The sequence below is a fragment of the Stegodyphus dumicola genome, chromosome X2, assembly GCF_044657685.1.
Source record: "Stegodyphus dumicola isolate Sdum_Otavi_A_Nest chromosome X2, ASM4465768v1".
NCBI classification, from domain to species: Eukaryota; Metazoa; Arthropoda; class Arachnida; order Araneae; family Eresidae; genus Stegodyphus; species Stegodyphus dumicola.
The window spans coordinates 170,095,822-170,112,880 of NC_140781.1; the positions used below are offsets into that span (position 1 = coordinate 170,095,822).

The window sequence follows — 17,059 nt, forward strand, 5'->3', positions numbered from 1 at the left end:
CATTTAAATATCCAAGAGGAATAATTTATTTAGCTTATAATTTCAGAACGTTAATTAAAGCTACTAGCATGCAAATGTTAAGTTTTACGAAAAGGAATTTAAGGGTTTACTGCGTGATCTGAGGGTATCCGCCGATAACATCGCGGCAAAAACATCGCGGACGAAAACGTCGCGGAGAAAACAACGTAAAGCGAAAACGTCGTGCTACAAAACATCGTGGGAGAAAACATCGCAAAGAGAAAACATCGCAGTTCTAAAACATCGCGGTACAAAATATCGTCGTCGAAAATATCGCGGTAAAAAATAAATTATATACAAATCATCGCATGACGATAACATCGCAGACATGCTTTTTTCAGGTTTTAATAATTGTAAATGATTATTCCCATAATGATTTGTGAGCGCAAGATGTAAAGAAGGATAATTTTTACTTTCACATTTTTTTATTAACTAATAAATTTTTCCTGAAAAGGTAAGAAAAAAACTTAAGCATAGAAAATTGAATGTGACTTATAGATTACACTTTTCATGCAAAATTACCAGTAAAAACTTTATAAAAAAATATTTATTAATGGCCTTTGTTAGTTAACTATGTCGGTTTAAAATTCTATTACGTGTTGCAAGTTGCATTAATTTTCTATGCTTAAGTTTCCTTCTTATTTTCTCAGCAAAAATTTATTAGTTAATAAAAAATATGAAAGTAAAAATTATTCTTCTTTCCATCTTGCGCTCACAAATCATTAGGGAAATATCCATTTACAATTACTAAAACCTGAAAAAATTATGTCTGCGATGTTATTATTCGTCATGTGATGATTTGTGGATACTTTATTTTTTACCACGAGATTTTCGACGACGATGTTTTTAAATTGAGAAGTTTTTGAACCGCTTTATTTTAGACGACGATGTTTTGTGCCACGATGTTTTAGAACTGCGATGTTTTCTCTTTGCGATGTTTTTTTCCACGATGTTTTGTATCACGACGTTTTCGCCTTGCTTTGTTTTCTCCACGACGTTTTTGTCCGCGATGTTTTTTCCGCGATGTTTTCGGCTGTAACCGATCTGAGAGCTCAAATCACTCAAGGCTGTGAAAGGGCAACTGGGTTTTTAGATTTCAAATCTTGCTCTGAGGTTCAGTTTATCAGAAAGTTGGCAAACATTGAAAGTGGATGGATGACTCACTAACACTCAGCTTATTGTGTAATGAAGTCTCATAGGCTATCTTCTGCATTTCTGATGGACAGTTGCAAGATTAGATTAGAGTGATGGCATTAAGGAAAGAAAGCTTATGATGTAAAGAAATATTGCATTACCTTCCAAGGCATTATTCAGAGACTGTTTCTTCAATATGTTCAGTGAAGAAAAGAAGGGTTTAGTAGAATACAATTATATTTCAATAAATGATAATTTTGCCACTGTAGCGCAGCTGACAATATAGTAACTGTGTAGTATGAAATGGGCAGTTACTACTTCGTGTCCTAAATATTAGATTTTAACAGTCTTAATAAAAGTTTGCCATCCAGTACTGTTTTCACTTGCGCGTCCTGTTCGCGGGATATTTATCATAGAAATGTCTAGCTATAGCAAACTGGAGTGTTCAATTCTACGGGCTCATAGGCATGAATTAAAGAAGTTTTCTGGAAGCTCTTTCTCCGCCAACAGCTCATAGGCTCCACCAACAACCACAGTAACTGAAACGTATCAGTTTCTCCTCATGGGCTACATGAAATTAATTACGCCCGAAAAACACTTGAAATGTAGAAAGGAACTCATTGTGTGCATTTATCTAACCTTCGACAACAACCGGAAGACGCCAGGCATCTTTAGAACAAGTTAGAAAGCCCATAAATACTGAGAAGTTTATCAGGCGGGAGAGAGCACGCGACAACTGGGCGAACGATGTTACCTGCATGATTCAATACTATAGCAAAGTACATATAATAATGAGCTACATCTTATACTGCGCATAGAAAAGTATGTATCGTGATGTGTTGTCTGATATATGTGTACTTTTCATGAATCTTGTACTCACAAAAGTCTCACCTGGCCGTGGTTTTGAATCTCAGTTTTGGTTTATGTTAAACATGCATGCGTTTTTCTAATGGTGCTTAATTTCATTCGTTAGTTTCCATTTATCCGTGCCCGTGCAATTTCCTGTACTCTCGTATACTGCCGACCGTCAGAAGTGTTTACAGCGATGCTTGTCTCTACGTATGCTCTCTTTACACCCCACTCGAGATACACATATGTTCCTTCATTCTCCTGGCTGAAAGGGACATCACGAGATTTTGCAAGCCAATATTTCATAAAAAGGCCGTGTATTGGAATTATTCCATTAGCATTTTGTCTAATGGCCATTCCAGTGGCATTCCCTCCAATGGAATTTTGTTTCTTCAACCTCACTTCCGATTGTTATCGTACATTTTTGACCAATATGTATATTTAGAGAGTACACAACAATAATTCTGTATAGATGATCCTTCTTTTTTAATTTTTTTTTCTGTCTTTGAAATTTTTTAATTGGAACATTATTTTGCAGGAAAGATCTATTGTTTCATAAAAGAAGTCGCCTTTAGTTATGTAGACTATTTAAATCAGTCACTATTTGTGAATAAATCTAGTTTTCTTTCATAATTTATACCCCCCCCCGGAAAAATAGCACTTTAATTTAATCGTAATATAATTATTATCAGAGCAACTTACATGTGCACTCTTTCTTGCGTTTAAGTTAATTTTTATTATTTTTTACCACTATTCAAGTTTATTCCCGTAAAATATTTTTGATTCTCAACTTTAAGCAAATACCCCACATAATAGTTTTAATATAATATAGAAAAAGAGTTGTTTAAGCACTGTTATTTTATAGAGCTCTACGATTAGTTACCAATATATATGAAATATCGTTTAATCCATAAAGTTCGAATTATGAAGACGTTTTTGAACAAACAAACTCCACAGCTTGAGGAAGTAACAGAAACAAAGTTAAGGTAAAATTCAAATATTTAAAACATGAGATTTTCAAGAAAAGCATACAAGCTTTGCATCAGTTTACTCTTAGCAACGCTAAATGGATTCAAACAACTCAGACGCTGTGAGAAATAACAGCGAAATGGCCAGGAACAGTTATCAACATCTCTCTCTTGAACTAAAAAATAAAACAGTGCTTTTACACAGAGTGACCCAAAAGTCCATTAAAATTTGGAAATTCAATGATTCACGGAATAATGTAGGTAGAGAGTTAAAAATTGAGACACTTGCTTGAAATGACATGGGGTTTTATTGAAAAGGAAAAAAAAAAAAAAAAAAAAAAAAAAAAGACCAACATATGGAGCCGGGCAGCAAAATGTCGCATGAGACGCCGCATGAGAATATTGTGTGAAATGAGCTGAAGTGAGAGAGGAAATCAGTCGGTTCATGACTTCGTCACTTTTCTATCCTTGTCTCCGGGTGTTGGTCATGGTGTGATGTGGATTTATCACATCAATCGTGATCGCGCTCTTTATCGTGCGTGGAGGAAATGCGTGGTTCTGCTATTCAAACTGTAAGTGTGACTTGTGCGAGTTGGGCTGATGTGGTACAGAATGACATCATTCCTAGTCTGGTTGATAAATACCTGTTGTAACGTATGACTAGTAGATGGCGTGCAACAGGTGGGAAATATCTTTTCCACACACAGTTTGATGAGGATCGCGTGCTGAGCCGCCACTTCCGTCAAGCTTGACCTCTCGGGTCTCCAGATCTCAATCCGTGTGATTATTGGTTGGGAGGTTACCTAAAATCGCAAGTCTACCGCGAGCGTCCGACCTCTTTAGGTATGTTAAAAGACAACAACCGGCGGCAATTTCTCACCATATGCTGTACAGTGCTGTTCACAACATTGTGCCTAGATTACTGGTATTGTTCATGAATGACTGCTGACATGTTGAACAGTTGTTATAAAGAACATAGCCTTTACTGAAAACCAATTGTTATGCTAATTATTGTTTTTATTAATATATGAAGAGCCAACTGTTGGCCGTTTTAAGCACTCTTTTGTTCTCAATAAACCTCCATGACATTTTAAGCATGTGTGCCAGTTTTTACGTCTGTACCTACATTATTCAGTGAATTATTTAATTTTCAAATTATGACAGACTTTTGGGTCACCCTGTCTGTGCATTAACTAATATACATCCTGGTAAGGGCCGATGGAAGTATCAGTAGCAGTAAAGGAAAAATGATAATTGGTTAATGAATATACATCCTACAGGATAGAAATAATTTGGCAGACAAGGTGATGGCACTTGTGCTAATAAAAAGAAGCTACTTTGCTGAAAGGCCATTAGAATCGCTCCTAAAAGGTCAAAGAAGTTTGGACTACAATAGGAATTACGCCGTCTCTGATGATGCCATTTCATACATTTGTTAGGCTTCATTGATCTGTTATAGTGATTAGCGTTTCAGGATGCCGTATCTCTGCGCTAGGGTTCGAATCCTGGAGAAGGTTAGGATATTTATAAGTGTATAGTGGCTTTGCAGCATAACGACATTTAAAATACACGGCGAGCCGAGTCCTGCCGAGTGGGTTTATTATAGAGGAAGAGGAAGTGTAGACCATTGAACTCGTCGCTCGGGGGATTCTCCCTCGAATTTTAATGGATCTGGAAAAAACCGTACTGTCACTTATAAGGTGGCCAAGGCCCATGTTAACAAAAGATGCATGAATTCGCTGCTCACCACGATAAAGTTCGCAGACTTGTTCTGATATTATCGCCAATCAACAGAGATAATTCACAACAACCTTTCTTCTATAGTAAGCTCATACAAGTGTTATAACAGCCTATTCAATTTATGCTAGTTTCACGCTTATGATATTACTTTTCTGCGAACTACTTAAACATAGGTGTTACATAAATGTTTTAAGAAATCTCTTCAACTCTGCGTTGATATTTTGCCCAGAAACAGTCAAAAAGCCCTAAAACAGTCAAACTGCCCTGAAACAATCAAACTTAGCATATAATGATTAATAATTCTAATTTTCTGCTGTGATAACTGTCATTCTTTTGCGAATACATAGTATGTAGGGTTTTCCTTATTTTACATAACAAATTTATTTTAAGTTGACACCTTTTTCCAAACTTCTCAACTTCCCCTCGCATTCTCTTGCCAGGATGTAAACTTAAAGTTAAGTGAAGTGCTTATTCAAACGGGTGAATCTCTGAGATTATTCAGAGCGTGTTTCGCTAGCCAAGCGCACGTTCCATTGTTGATTCGCTGTTACACTAGTAAGCCTCTTGGCCATATCGGATTAATCATCACGTCGGTTTAGGTTCTTGTAAGTCCACTTAGTAGGCGTAACTTAAGTGCTATCTTGCACTCTTTATTATAGGTTTGACTTAAATTATATTCTACGTTTTAGTTTCACGGCAAGTTGGACGGTGCCTTTGTAACGCACGAAGACCGTGCCTTTCTGTTAACTGTTTTGAGTTAATAAAGGGTTATTTTCACCCTTCTTCTTGAGTCTTCTTGAGTTTCTTCACGTCTGTACGAGAATTCGCCAGGTCATTTTAGTATTTAGTCTAGTTTATGTGGAACAAGAGAGTAAGACTTCATAAGTATGGGCCCTAAAAAGACATACATACAGATTTATTAATTATTTGTTTAAATAATGTGTGGTAAAATTTGAAATGAGATGAAACTATACGGTATTTTTACCGCCTTCTTAGCATGCCTTCGTGATGTAGTGGTCAACACGCTCGACGCGTATTCGAGAGGCCCGCGGTTCGAGTCCCGGCGCTCTTTTTCATGTCTTCTGCTTCGAAATGACCTAACTCTTCTACGAAACAAAAACAATTTCTACAATAGCAAATAATGCTAATATTTATTTTATGACCTGTTCTAACGTTGATATAGGAATACTGTAAACAGAATTAATATAAAACTACTAGAATGGCATGAATTTCATAATTAACACCAGAATAACCATCATAATCCTTAATTTATTACTTCTCGATAATCAAGAAATAAAGTAACAGCAGCATTTTGCAAAGTTATAAGGCATTTCTCCCGCCTTCTTAGCTTGCCTTCGTGGTGTGGTGGTCTGCACGCTCAGTGCGTAATTGAGAGCTCCGTGGTTCGATTCCCGTAGAAGACGTTGCTAATTTTTCATCTTGCCTGCTTTCCAAAAATAGCTATTGTCTCTACAGTGGCGCCCGAACTAAAAGGGTGCTGGATGATAATTCTCCACACCCAGGATGTGGCGATTGGGTCCCCTAAAACCCCAGTCGCCCTTTAAAAAGGGGGAGTATATAAGGTATTTCTCGAGCCTTCTTAGCGTGCCTTTGTGGTGTGGTGGTCTGCCCGCTCAGCGCGTAATTGAGAGGTCCGTGGTTCGATTCCCTGCAAAGGCATTGCTAATTTTTCATCTTTCCTGTTTCCCAAAAATACCTAATGTCTCTACAAAGTCTCCTTTTCTTCTGTAAGTAATTTATTTGGTATTTGATTGAATTGTAGGGACATTAGGTAATTTTTGGAAGCAGAAGAGAGGAAAAATTAGCAATCGCGTTCGCCGGGAATAGAACTACGGACCTCTGGAATACCGGCCCAGCGTGCAGAACCACTACATCACGAAAGGACGCTAGTAAGGCGGGAGAAATATCTTATATACTCCCCCTATTAAAGGGCGACTGGCGTGTTTAGGTGACCCAATCGCCACATCCTGGGTGTGGAGAGCCATCATCTACAACCCTTTTAGTTTGGGCGCCGCTGTAGAGACATTAGGTAATTTTTGGAAGCAGAAGAGAGGAAAAATTAGCAATCGCCTTCGCCGGGAATCGAACCACGGACCTCTGGAATATCGGCCCAGCGTGCAGAACCACTACACCACGAAGGTACGCTAGGAAGGCGGGAGAAATACCTTACAGAATAACCTAGGAATAAAAATTTTTGTATACTTAGTGTATTTAAAGGGATTGTTAATTGAAAGAAGGGATGTAAAATGGTCAAACATTCATGTTGTTTGCTTTTTTTAAAGATAGCTAGCTATCAAACGCAATAAAATAAGCACATCATAAAATTAAGTGCATCTAGATGTACGTACAACTTGCTTATATTTTAAAATTTAGGAATGAAATAAAAGGCAAGGTACATATTTTAAAATTATAAATTACATATATTATTTCTGGTGTAGAATTATTTCTATATGTATATATTTTCTAAAATTTTTATTTCCTTTTATTTTCTTATTTAGTTTATGCGCGTTATATGTCTTTTAAAGTTCTATCCATTTATTTAAATGTAATGCCACACAATTATGTTGCATTTAGAAAGGTTCACGTAATCCTATTTCTTTATTGTATAAGACTTTAAGGAATATCATCTGTCGTATGTGTTTCCTTCAATTCACTGGTTTGTGTTGTTTACATATCAACCCCTTCAGCAGAAAGAAAAAGATTTTCTGATCGTGGGAGCTCATTGAATCAAGAGCTCCGGAAAGCAAACAATCTTTTAAAACAGAGACTATTGTGTCTTCGTTTTAAATGGTGGAGCTGGAAACGCCGAAAACTTTCCGACCCCCGAGACCAGAGCAGACAGCTCCTCCAGCAATCTTCCTCGGAGGTTAGAGAACAGCAGCTCCGTTCGGAGAGAGATTGTAAAAGGAGAACTTTCGATTGGTTGAAAAAGCTTTCGCTGTCTCTGGATAAGACGGCTTCTTTGGGGGGATTGAAGCCCAGTTTCGTTTCACGAGCTAGTTAGCATGTCGGCGTACGTGCCCTGCATGAGCATCGATCCCCGCACGATAATGTTTGGCAACTGCGCGACTCCGAAACCTTTTCAACTTTTAAAGCCTTGCGCAGTTCCCAATCTGGGGTACTTTTCAGAGAATTCCGTGCAACGAGCATCGTTCAATTGGATCCTGGTAGGACACTCGCCAGGCCAACTTTATCCTTCCTGTCTCCCTTTTTAATAAGGTAAGTTACTAGCCTGTTCTATCTGTCATGCGTTTCGCTTTACTTCACTGTACTTTTGTAAGAGCACGATTCTCTTAGTTAAGAAATGTCGCGAAGATTTTATTGGTCTATGAGGATATGAGAGGTTTTGTGACGTAAGGAGACGCAGATTCGCTATATTAATACTCGATATCATGTGGCGCATCGCCATTGGAGGCGCTTTAGTGACAAATCAGAACGGCGCTTGCACTCTTGAGGTTGACGCCCCTTTTCGATATGGAATATGGACGTGGGATATTTCCGATTTTGCAACCCGGATGAGAAAAGTTTGAGGTAGAGAGAAACCTGCTAGGATTTTGCAGCAACTTTAAAAAACTTAAATATGGCTCGTTCGGACAGTAAATTAGACCGACTGTAATTTCTATTTATTTTTATAGATAAGATTGTTTGTGAAATTATCGTAGGTAGGAAACAACTGTTTCAAAGAATTTGATAATGGGGAGTGATAGTTATATATCCTTCATTAAATGCATTTCTTTATTACCGTTATGAAATAAAGTTAGATCCGAAAGCATTTCATGGAAAAAATTTTAATAGAAAACATCTTAGTACAATGCTTAATGTATTAAATTTTACATTACTATATTTTAAAATTTCAGAAATTAGCTCAGCAACGTTCTATGAATATGACGCCTCTTTTTGAAAAAAAGATTTAGGTAACTGAAAGGAAGATTCTTTTATTTTTAAGAACGTGGTTAGATCTATCCACGTGTTGCTTTTTAACATATTACTTTTATTCTCTGAATGCTTTCGTGAATAGACCTCATAATGGCTTGTATGATATTTGGATACAGATTAACAGAAAATTAAATTGTCTAGCTTTTGCAATGACCTAAATAACCATTATATTGGATCATTAAATGCAAAACCTTTAAATACAATTTTTTAACGCGGAGGGGAAAATGAAATAAAATTTCTTAAGCCTAATTGTGTTGCTCACGTATTCAGAAATATTCTTATTTTAGCTTTCAATATAAAGTATATATAATTGAAACAGTTACACAAGAAAGAGTTAAGACAAAGCATTGTATAATTTTTATAGATGTGCATAATACTGAAAATTTATGTGAAATTTAATTTTCTTGAGGTATTCAATAAAAATAGTGTGTTTTCCTTGAATTGCTCTAAACTAAGACAAATTATGACATTATGACACATTTTTACTTTAAATAAGAGAAAATGGCTTGAAATTAAATTACCGTTGATTTCTGGCACTTAAGGGATAATCAAATTAATGATTAATAATCGAGGCAATTTAAATTAACTTATCTAATATTTTCTGGCTTCTCATATATATGAAATTTCAAAAGAATGAGCGGATTTGACCAAGTAATAGAAACGCAGATTTCCTGCAGTTAAGAAATGTGTCATACATTGCCAGCTCAGTAAAAAAGAAAACTCATGATCGAAGTTTAGTTATGAATTAATCGAAAGGAGCAAGGTGACTCTAATTTTAGTTTCGAAGATTTTCAGATCTCATTCTATCAAAATTTTCTCTGAAAATTTATAAAAATATAGTGTAGTAAATTACTTCTTCTATTCAACTTTAACGCTGCCAGAACATTTTTGCAGCAGTGAATTCCATAATTACATTGCAGCTAGAATGAGTATGGCAGGGAATTAATAGGTGTTTCGAACTTTGTCAACTTACTCAGAGAAGAGCAATAAAAGTCTGTGAAGGTCTGTGAAACGTTTTTCCTATCATTCGATGCGCAGCACATTTTTGTAATGCAAAATATAGCAATTTTGCTGTTAAATAAAATCTGATGCTTCTTTGTGTAATGGGCTGCATTTAGATGAAAATTCTGTTGAACGTTTTTCTACATATATTATGAGTTGATCTTCAGCTAAAAATTATTCTTGTCGGTTATCCGAACTTCATGTGATTCATTGCAAAACGTAACGTCTTCAGCAGAAGCGTAAGATTACAAAAATTTAAGAAAAGATTTGGGGCATTTGTCGAAGATTTTCAGCAATGAAGCAAAATAATGAAGATTTAGGTATCAGAAAAAGAAAGAACGAAAAATAGGAATTTCTGATAATAAAATCATTTCTAAGAGAGAGATATCAAATAAAATGCGACGATTTCTAGTAACCTCGCATTTATGCCTAGGATTTCTTTTCAAATTAGGAGAAAAATCACTAGGTGGATTTTCCAATAATAAATAGGCCGCTAATAATTTTACTAATAAGTGGGACACTAATAAGCTAGAATGACTTATTACTGGTCCTTCTTCCCATATTCCATATCGAAAAGCGATAACTAAAAAAATATCTAGAAGAGTTAATGATAAAATCACAAATGGAAGAGAAATGCAAAGATGTAAAATTTAAAATTTGACAAAAATCCAACCATAGTATACTTCTAATATAACTCTATTGATTTCAAAGGCGATGAGATACAGGTTCCTCTTCTTTATGAGCAAGTATAATATCGATTTTGAGAGGTATTAAACTAACTCTTCTTTAGGAGACGGAAAAAATGCTCCTGAAAACGAGGGTCTGTATTTGATGGCCTTGAAATTCGATACAGATTCTTTCAATATCTATGCCAATTTAAGGTTGCATTTTGCCCTAATTTTAAGAATAATGTAGTATTATACGCAAGAGCTCTGCAGAATACTCAATTTTGTTTTTTTAACTTTCGAAAAGAAACGAAATGATTAGAGTTTTTAAGAAGTATAATGTAACAAAGAAGAAAGATGACAGGAAGGATCATGTAAAATTTAAAAAATAAAATATAAAACCTTCTTATAATGCTATTCTAAAAAAGATTTCAACCGAATTATATAAAAGTAATAATTATTTACATATCGTTTATTGCTAGCTCTCACTACATTTTAGATAATAATATATCTTATACTACTTCCTTGCATAATTTATCATGTTGATCTTATGCGACTATCATAAAAGTCAGCATAAAAGCTAAAATGAAAGGAGGAAATATCTTTTGCAGTGTGTTAACTTGTATAAGGGTTTAAATAACAAAAAGCAATTCTGTTTATAAAAAATGACTTGTTAAATCGGTAGATATGTTTTCCCCCAAAACTATTTACACTCAATCACATGCAATTATTATTCAAGATAGCTAAGCTTATTATTTGAAATATATCAACATTTAGACTTAGTAATTTAAAATGTAATATTTTTAAAGTGACTGCGAATATGCTCGCAGTTGATTTGTTGAGTATATTGAATTATTGTTGATTTCATCTCAGTGATTTTGCATTTGTTTAGGGATTATAATATCATTTTCACTTCTATTTCAGAACAGGGTAAATAATTTATAGCAGATTACACAGAATTAGTTCTCTTTTTTATGATTCGGGTTTTGGTTATGATAAACTAGATGAAGGATTCAGTTGTAGAACTATTAGTTTTATTTTTTAGTAAAAGGTATGAAAAATCAACGAGGATTCGAACCCCTGAGTTTCTCATTGCTAGCCGTACGTGCTACCCTGCACATCCAGACTGCTCGTCACTGGGCAGGCAAAAAAGAACCCTTATATTTTTCTCCAATTAAAGGACAACTGGAGAAGGAGGGGAGCGAACAGTAGGGCGCCATATTTAATAGAACCGCATTTAATACTCTTTTAGAATTTTTGGAGTGGGAGATGCAAGAAATCAGCTTTGCCATTGCCGGAATTCGATTTTCGGATTTCTGATTACTAGCTGCAAGTACTACCTGTTACGCCGTAAGAGCACGCAGTAGGGAACGGAGAAAATCCCTTATGCAATAACAAGACATGAAGATGAAGGAACAGTATTCCTGTATTAAACTGAAAACTAAAGACTCAAATCTCAGTGACTATTTTGCAGTTGGAATGAGTCCCGTTTATCACACAGAATTGAATTAATCATTTTCTTACTGTAAGAATGAGAGTATTCAAGTCTTAAGAATACAAGGGAAACAGATACTTAAATATTTTTATTTTCATTTTCACCAACTTTGAGATATCGTATATCCCTAGCTACTTGCCAATTTAATAAATATAATTTATCACGTAAATGGCTTTAGCTTGCCTTTAAGAATTAGTGTGCAAGTGATTATATTTCCTAATTTTAGTCTAAGTCTTACCATGTGAAAATCAAAAGACATGCCCATTAAATAACAAAAATAAGTGCATTTCTTCTTCTTAATTTACGATATACAGATTCTGATGAATTTTGTAACTGATATTATGAAGAGCACAACTCACCAGAATATGAAAGTACCATATATATATATATGCATATGTATTTGTTTTTACTTTTGAATTTGAGTTTGAAAATGAGAGTGTCGGAGAATATTTCCTCTAAATTAAGGATCTCGTTTAGTTGTATTCTTAATGAGCAACTTAAATTTAAAAGATTATCTTACTTATTTTATATTGCTTGTGAAGAATCTTTTAGCTTATATGGACTGGTGACTTTCTATTCATTGAAAATTATTAGTGACTCATGACCTGGCTCTAGTAAAATTATAATTTGGTTCTTACTTGAAAAAAAAAGACGAAAGACTCTCACTTAATTTAGTTGTTGTTAATTCATAGTAGATTGGTTTGTTCCCTTTGGCAAGTCAATGATAATAACTACTTAAAATTTTTACTTTTGTTTTTAATTTTTGCGATTCGGGATTTTTCTTTACAGATTTTTATGGTTTCTACTGAAATAGAGGTATAGAAAATACTAATTTAAAATACTAATTGAAGTACTGACTAAAAAAAAATTTGTTTCTTATAATAATTCATGATTTTAAGTGAATATCTATTCCTTAAAGATGGTACATAATTTTTTCTAGTAATAAATTATTGGCTTATATATATATATACGTATATTATATGTACATATATATATATATATATATATAGGGGGCATATATACGTATATATGCCTGATATAAAAACGCGTCAGGTTAGTTATTAGAAAAATTACTTAGCGGTTTTGGGCAATTAGTGGCGATCTGAATGGCAGGAAGAATTAAACGTGTGTTCGACACTCATTAATCAGACGGGTTTAATGTTTTAAATATTTACCCCTTAAACAGCTCCATTTTAAATATTCAGTAGAGGGTGATTAATAGTTTTATATTTGTTTCTCCATACACAAAAATCGAACTTTTATCATCTATTACCATTTACCCTTTCAAGAAAAAAAATATTTTTACAGATTTAATATTTAAGCCAATAATATAATAATTTCGCATATCATTCTTGATTAACATGAGGCAAAATTAATACCCTAAACAATTTTTCTAGGGTGGGATACTCTTTTTAATAATTTTAAAAAATAATTCTTTAAAAATTCAATCCTTTGCAGCTCTTGAGCAGGAATTAATTAATTACTATTTTTCCTATTTAACCTTATATATATATATGCTCGCATGTATACATATAATTAGTTTTTATTTCTAGTATTTAATTCTTCCCCGCTTTTAAAAAATGTAGAAACGTATAGTTGAACTATGGTAATTTCTGCAGCGTCCCCTGACAATCATTCAAGCATTCTACGGTGCCATGGTGAAGCTATTGAAAACCGCTGGTCAATCACATTTTCTGGTCTTTTTCAGATTTCGGTGTTTGTGTTACCACTATGAAATGCTTTAAAAATCTCATGCTTTACCTAGATCTTGATCTACGGATTTCTATCTTTGGAGACAGGCGTTCTACTTCTGAGTTACGGGAGTTGGTAATTCCTTTTAGTATAGTATAGTTTCTACTTGGAATGATGATTTGTATCTCAGCGGTTTTTCTCTAGAGCATTATCCTAGAGATTTGCGTCTCTCACTGTATGGCTTCTCTTTCCCCTTCTATATGATACGGATTTTGTTCTGTTTGAGTGTTATGTTGTTGGGTTTTGCCCTATATTTCACGGGTTTTAAATTAGTCGTGCGTCAGTATAATAAAACATATCAATATACTACAGCTAAGATACGGAAGCGGTAACCAATTTTAGTAAGAAACTTTGGATTTTCCCTGAAAATAATGATACATTTGTGCACGATTTTTCCAAATGGTTTTGCACTCCGACATTCCCGGCGACCAAATATGACCTAAGCGCCTTTCAAATTCTTTATCTAATAGGTTAAAATAACACTCCAAATAATGATTATTGGAGAAGTCAAACAATAAGAACCATCGTAATATTTGTAAACTTTGCAGGACTAATTTCAATGGTTTAACTGCAGAAACATCTTCCTCAGCTGCCTAAGTGCAAATGAACGAGATAAGATATGGTGATAAGAAAAGAATAGCTGGATAGTAGTTAAGCTACTGTCGGCATCTATTGATGAAAGGCTGTTTGATCTATCGATAGTTTACAAAATTTGACGCACAGAATATTTATTATGCTTCCAGCTCAACTTGTGCTTGGATGTTTTAAGTCACCAAATTAAAAATAAATTCAGTGCTAGATATGACACATGACATCAGGAACAACGGAAAGTAGCAGCTTTGGTCAGTGTAGAGGTTGGCAATAGCTAATTTCTAGTCCGAAATTAGAAAGGGTGCGAATTCGATTCCCGTTTAAGACTTGACTGTATTATAAGTACCATTTCCTCCCTTCTGATACAGGGGTTCTATAGGCCCAGAGTACGCTGTAGTGCACTTTTATGGCAATTGTTTCCAAGTAAGTGTCCATCTCTATCTGGGTAGAGGAGAAATATCAATATACAGTCATTTCTGAAAACGAAGAAATGAAATATGCCCTCAAACAAGTATGCAAACATAAATAAATTCATGAACATTCGTTGAGATGTAGAGTCATTAGGTTATTTTAAGCAGAAGATGTGAAAAATGAGCAATGCCCTCTCCGAGACTCGAACCTGGACCTCTCGAATGCACTCCGAGTGTGCTACCATTACACCACGAAGGCATGCAGAAAGGAGGGAGAAAATACCTTAAATACTCCCCCTTTTGAAGGCGACTGGGGATTAAGGGATTTAGTTGACAAATCCTGATGGTAAGGAATCATCATCCACCACATTTTAGTTCGAGAGCTACTGTAGAGTCATTAGGATTTTTTTGAAGCAAGAGATGTCAAAAATGAGGAGTACCCTCGCCGGGACTCGAATCTGGACCTCTCTCCACGCCGAGTGTGCTAACGTTACACCACGAAGGCATGGAGATAGGAGGGAGAAAATATAAAGAAACTGTTATGATTGTAACAGTGCTTCCATGCGTAGCATTGGCGGTCTGTAGATACTTGAGAAGTTCTTTTATTAATACGCAACGTGATTATCTCAATGAATCCTTTTATACAAATATTTGGCATAATGTATTATGCTATGTATTATAGTAACGTTATATAACTTTTACTAAATCCCCTATTCTACTTTTCCTGGTCTAAGCAAATGTACCGATTGATTGGTTCATTATGACAAATCACAGGCTAAGGCCTTAGGAGAAATGCAAGCGTGGAAGATCTTAAAAAGCTACAGTCTGCTATTCCCGTAAGAGATGAGGAAAACCATGAACCTTAACGCAGGCAACATATTTATTATATTAATGAATTATGGTAAGGCAGGCGAGGTCTATTTGCTTAAGGAAGGGATGCCTTTGGAGGGGAAATTGGCTGGTCTTCACGTTACACATGAGTAACCACGAAAACGCCCATGCATTCAACTTATTTGTTTTCTGGGATTCAAACTCGGCTCGAATACTCTTGTTTAATGATCTTATCCTGGGTTACTGCTGGGAAGGCAGTCAGTCTGCTCGCGAGAACGCAGCTCGGTATGAACTACTAGACGTTAGTATCAATATATAGGATCAATTGGTATCCATCAATATTCAGATTGTAAATCAGATTTTGTGTGAATTTTCGAATCAAATATTCGTTTACAGATAATTGTGATGATTGTGTGGCAAGTGCATTAATGCGAGATATTGTTGCCAATTTGAGCAATAATGATCATGGTACATCTTCATTAAAAGAAGCAAAGCAAAAGAAAGAAATAAAGAGGTTCAATGCATATTGTTGGGTAGCTACATAGTATTCGGCAGCAAAATTTACAAGCATATTAGCTTGGAATCTGTTGAAAAAAGTAATATTACATATTGCGCGCACTCATTTTGTGAAGAGGAAAACTCTCAGTAGTCTCAATAGGTGATAAATGTTTATATACATATGTCAGCATTTGAAATACAAGTAAAATTTTATGGTTTTGACTGTGTTAATTTGAATCGATCGGTAAACTGATATTTGATTGCTGCTCTTTTTGCCTTTAAGAAATTTTAGTTCTTTTTTTTTCTGTGAGTGAACTTCAGCCTTCGATTTATAATGGATCTAACTGTAGTATGTTACCATTTCTCCGGTGATTCGATGCTGTTTTTGATTGTGTTTTCTGAAGAAATTTCCTTTTCTTTCTTTTGTACTTGAGTCTTTCCTCGAGCTCCGTTTAATGTTCTCGCTTCCAAACGTAGTGTCTAACGATCCTGATTAGTTCCTGTGAATCTCGAGCACGTCTTTCAATTAGCACAGCCGCCTATGAAAGTGAGAAAGTTAATTACCAGAGCCTATTAAAAGTTTCACTGACCCCGCCTCCTGAAGCCACTTGATCTAGTGAACTTCATATATCACAAGTAGCTTGTTTCTATGGGAACAGAGACAACCGGACAACGCTCATTACAAAGCTGAGGGATGAAGAATCGAGGGAAAAAGAAGTGAGAAATAAACTGTGTTGGGAGAGTTAAACAGTTAAAATTAATTTTCATAAGCAGACAGCTATATAACGGAACAAATGTGCATATTACTGTTTTGAGAAACAAGTGGAATACACACTGCTACTCCTTAACGAAATTGTCTTCGAATTGTAAACTAAGTTTGGAGTTTAAATTGAGTATTAGAGAAATGTAACTGAGTTCTTAAATTTGGTTCATATAAATCAGATCCCCCTATTTTGCTATGGTATGTTTCAACAGTAGGGAGAGGAAAAATTAAAACAAAATTTTAAAAGCATTTCTTTCAAACATGTTATTTTCCTTATAACTAAACATTCCTTTTTAATGCTTGATATCAGTAGCAAATTAAAGCTATATTTCTGGAAAATGGATTTTAAGGTAAAAGTACATTGAATAATACTTATTTTAATGTAG

The 17,059-nt window shown here is 34.9% G+C and overlaps 1 long non-coding RNA gene across 1 annotated transcript in view; it reads left to right on the plus strand.

The window, feature by feature from the left end:
* Window positions 1–7,601: 7,601 nt before the first annotated feature.
* Window positions 7,602–17,059, plus strand: part of LOC118190887 (uncharacterized) — a 326,175-nt gene continuing 316,717 nt past the window's right edge. Inside the window, exon 1 of the long non-coding RNA XR_004758491.2 lies at window positions 7,602–7,949. This is a non-coding gene — a long non-coding RNA (uncharacterized LOC118190887). The remainder of the gene's footprint in view (window positions 7,950–17,059) is intronic.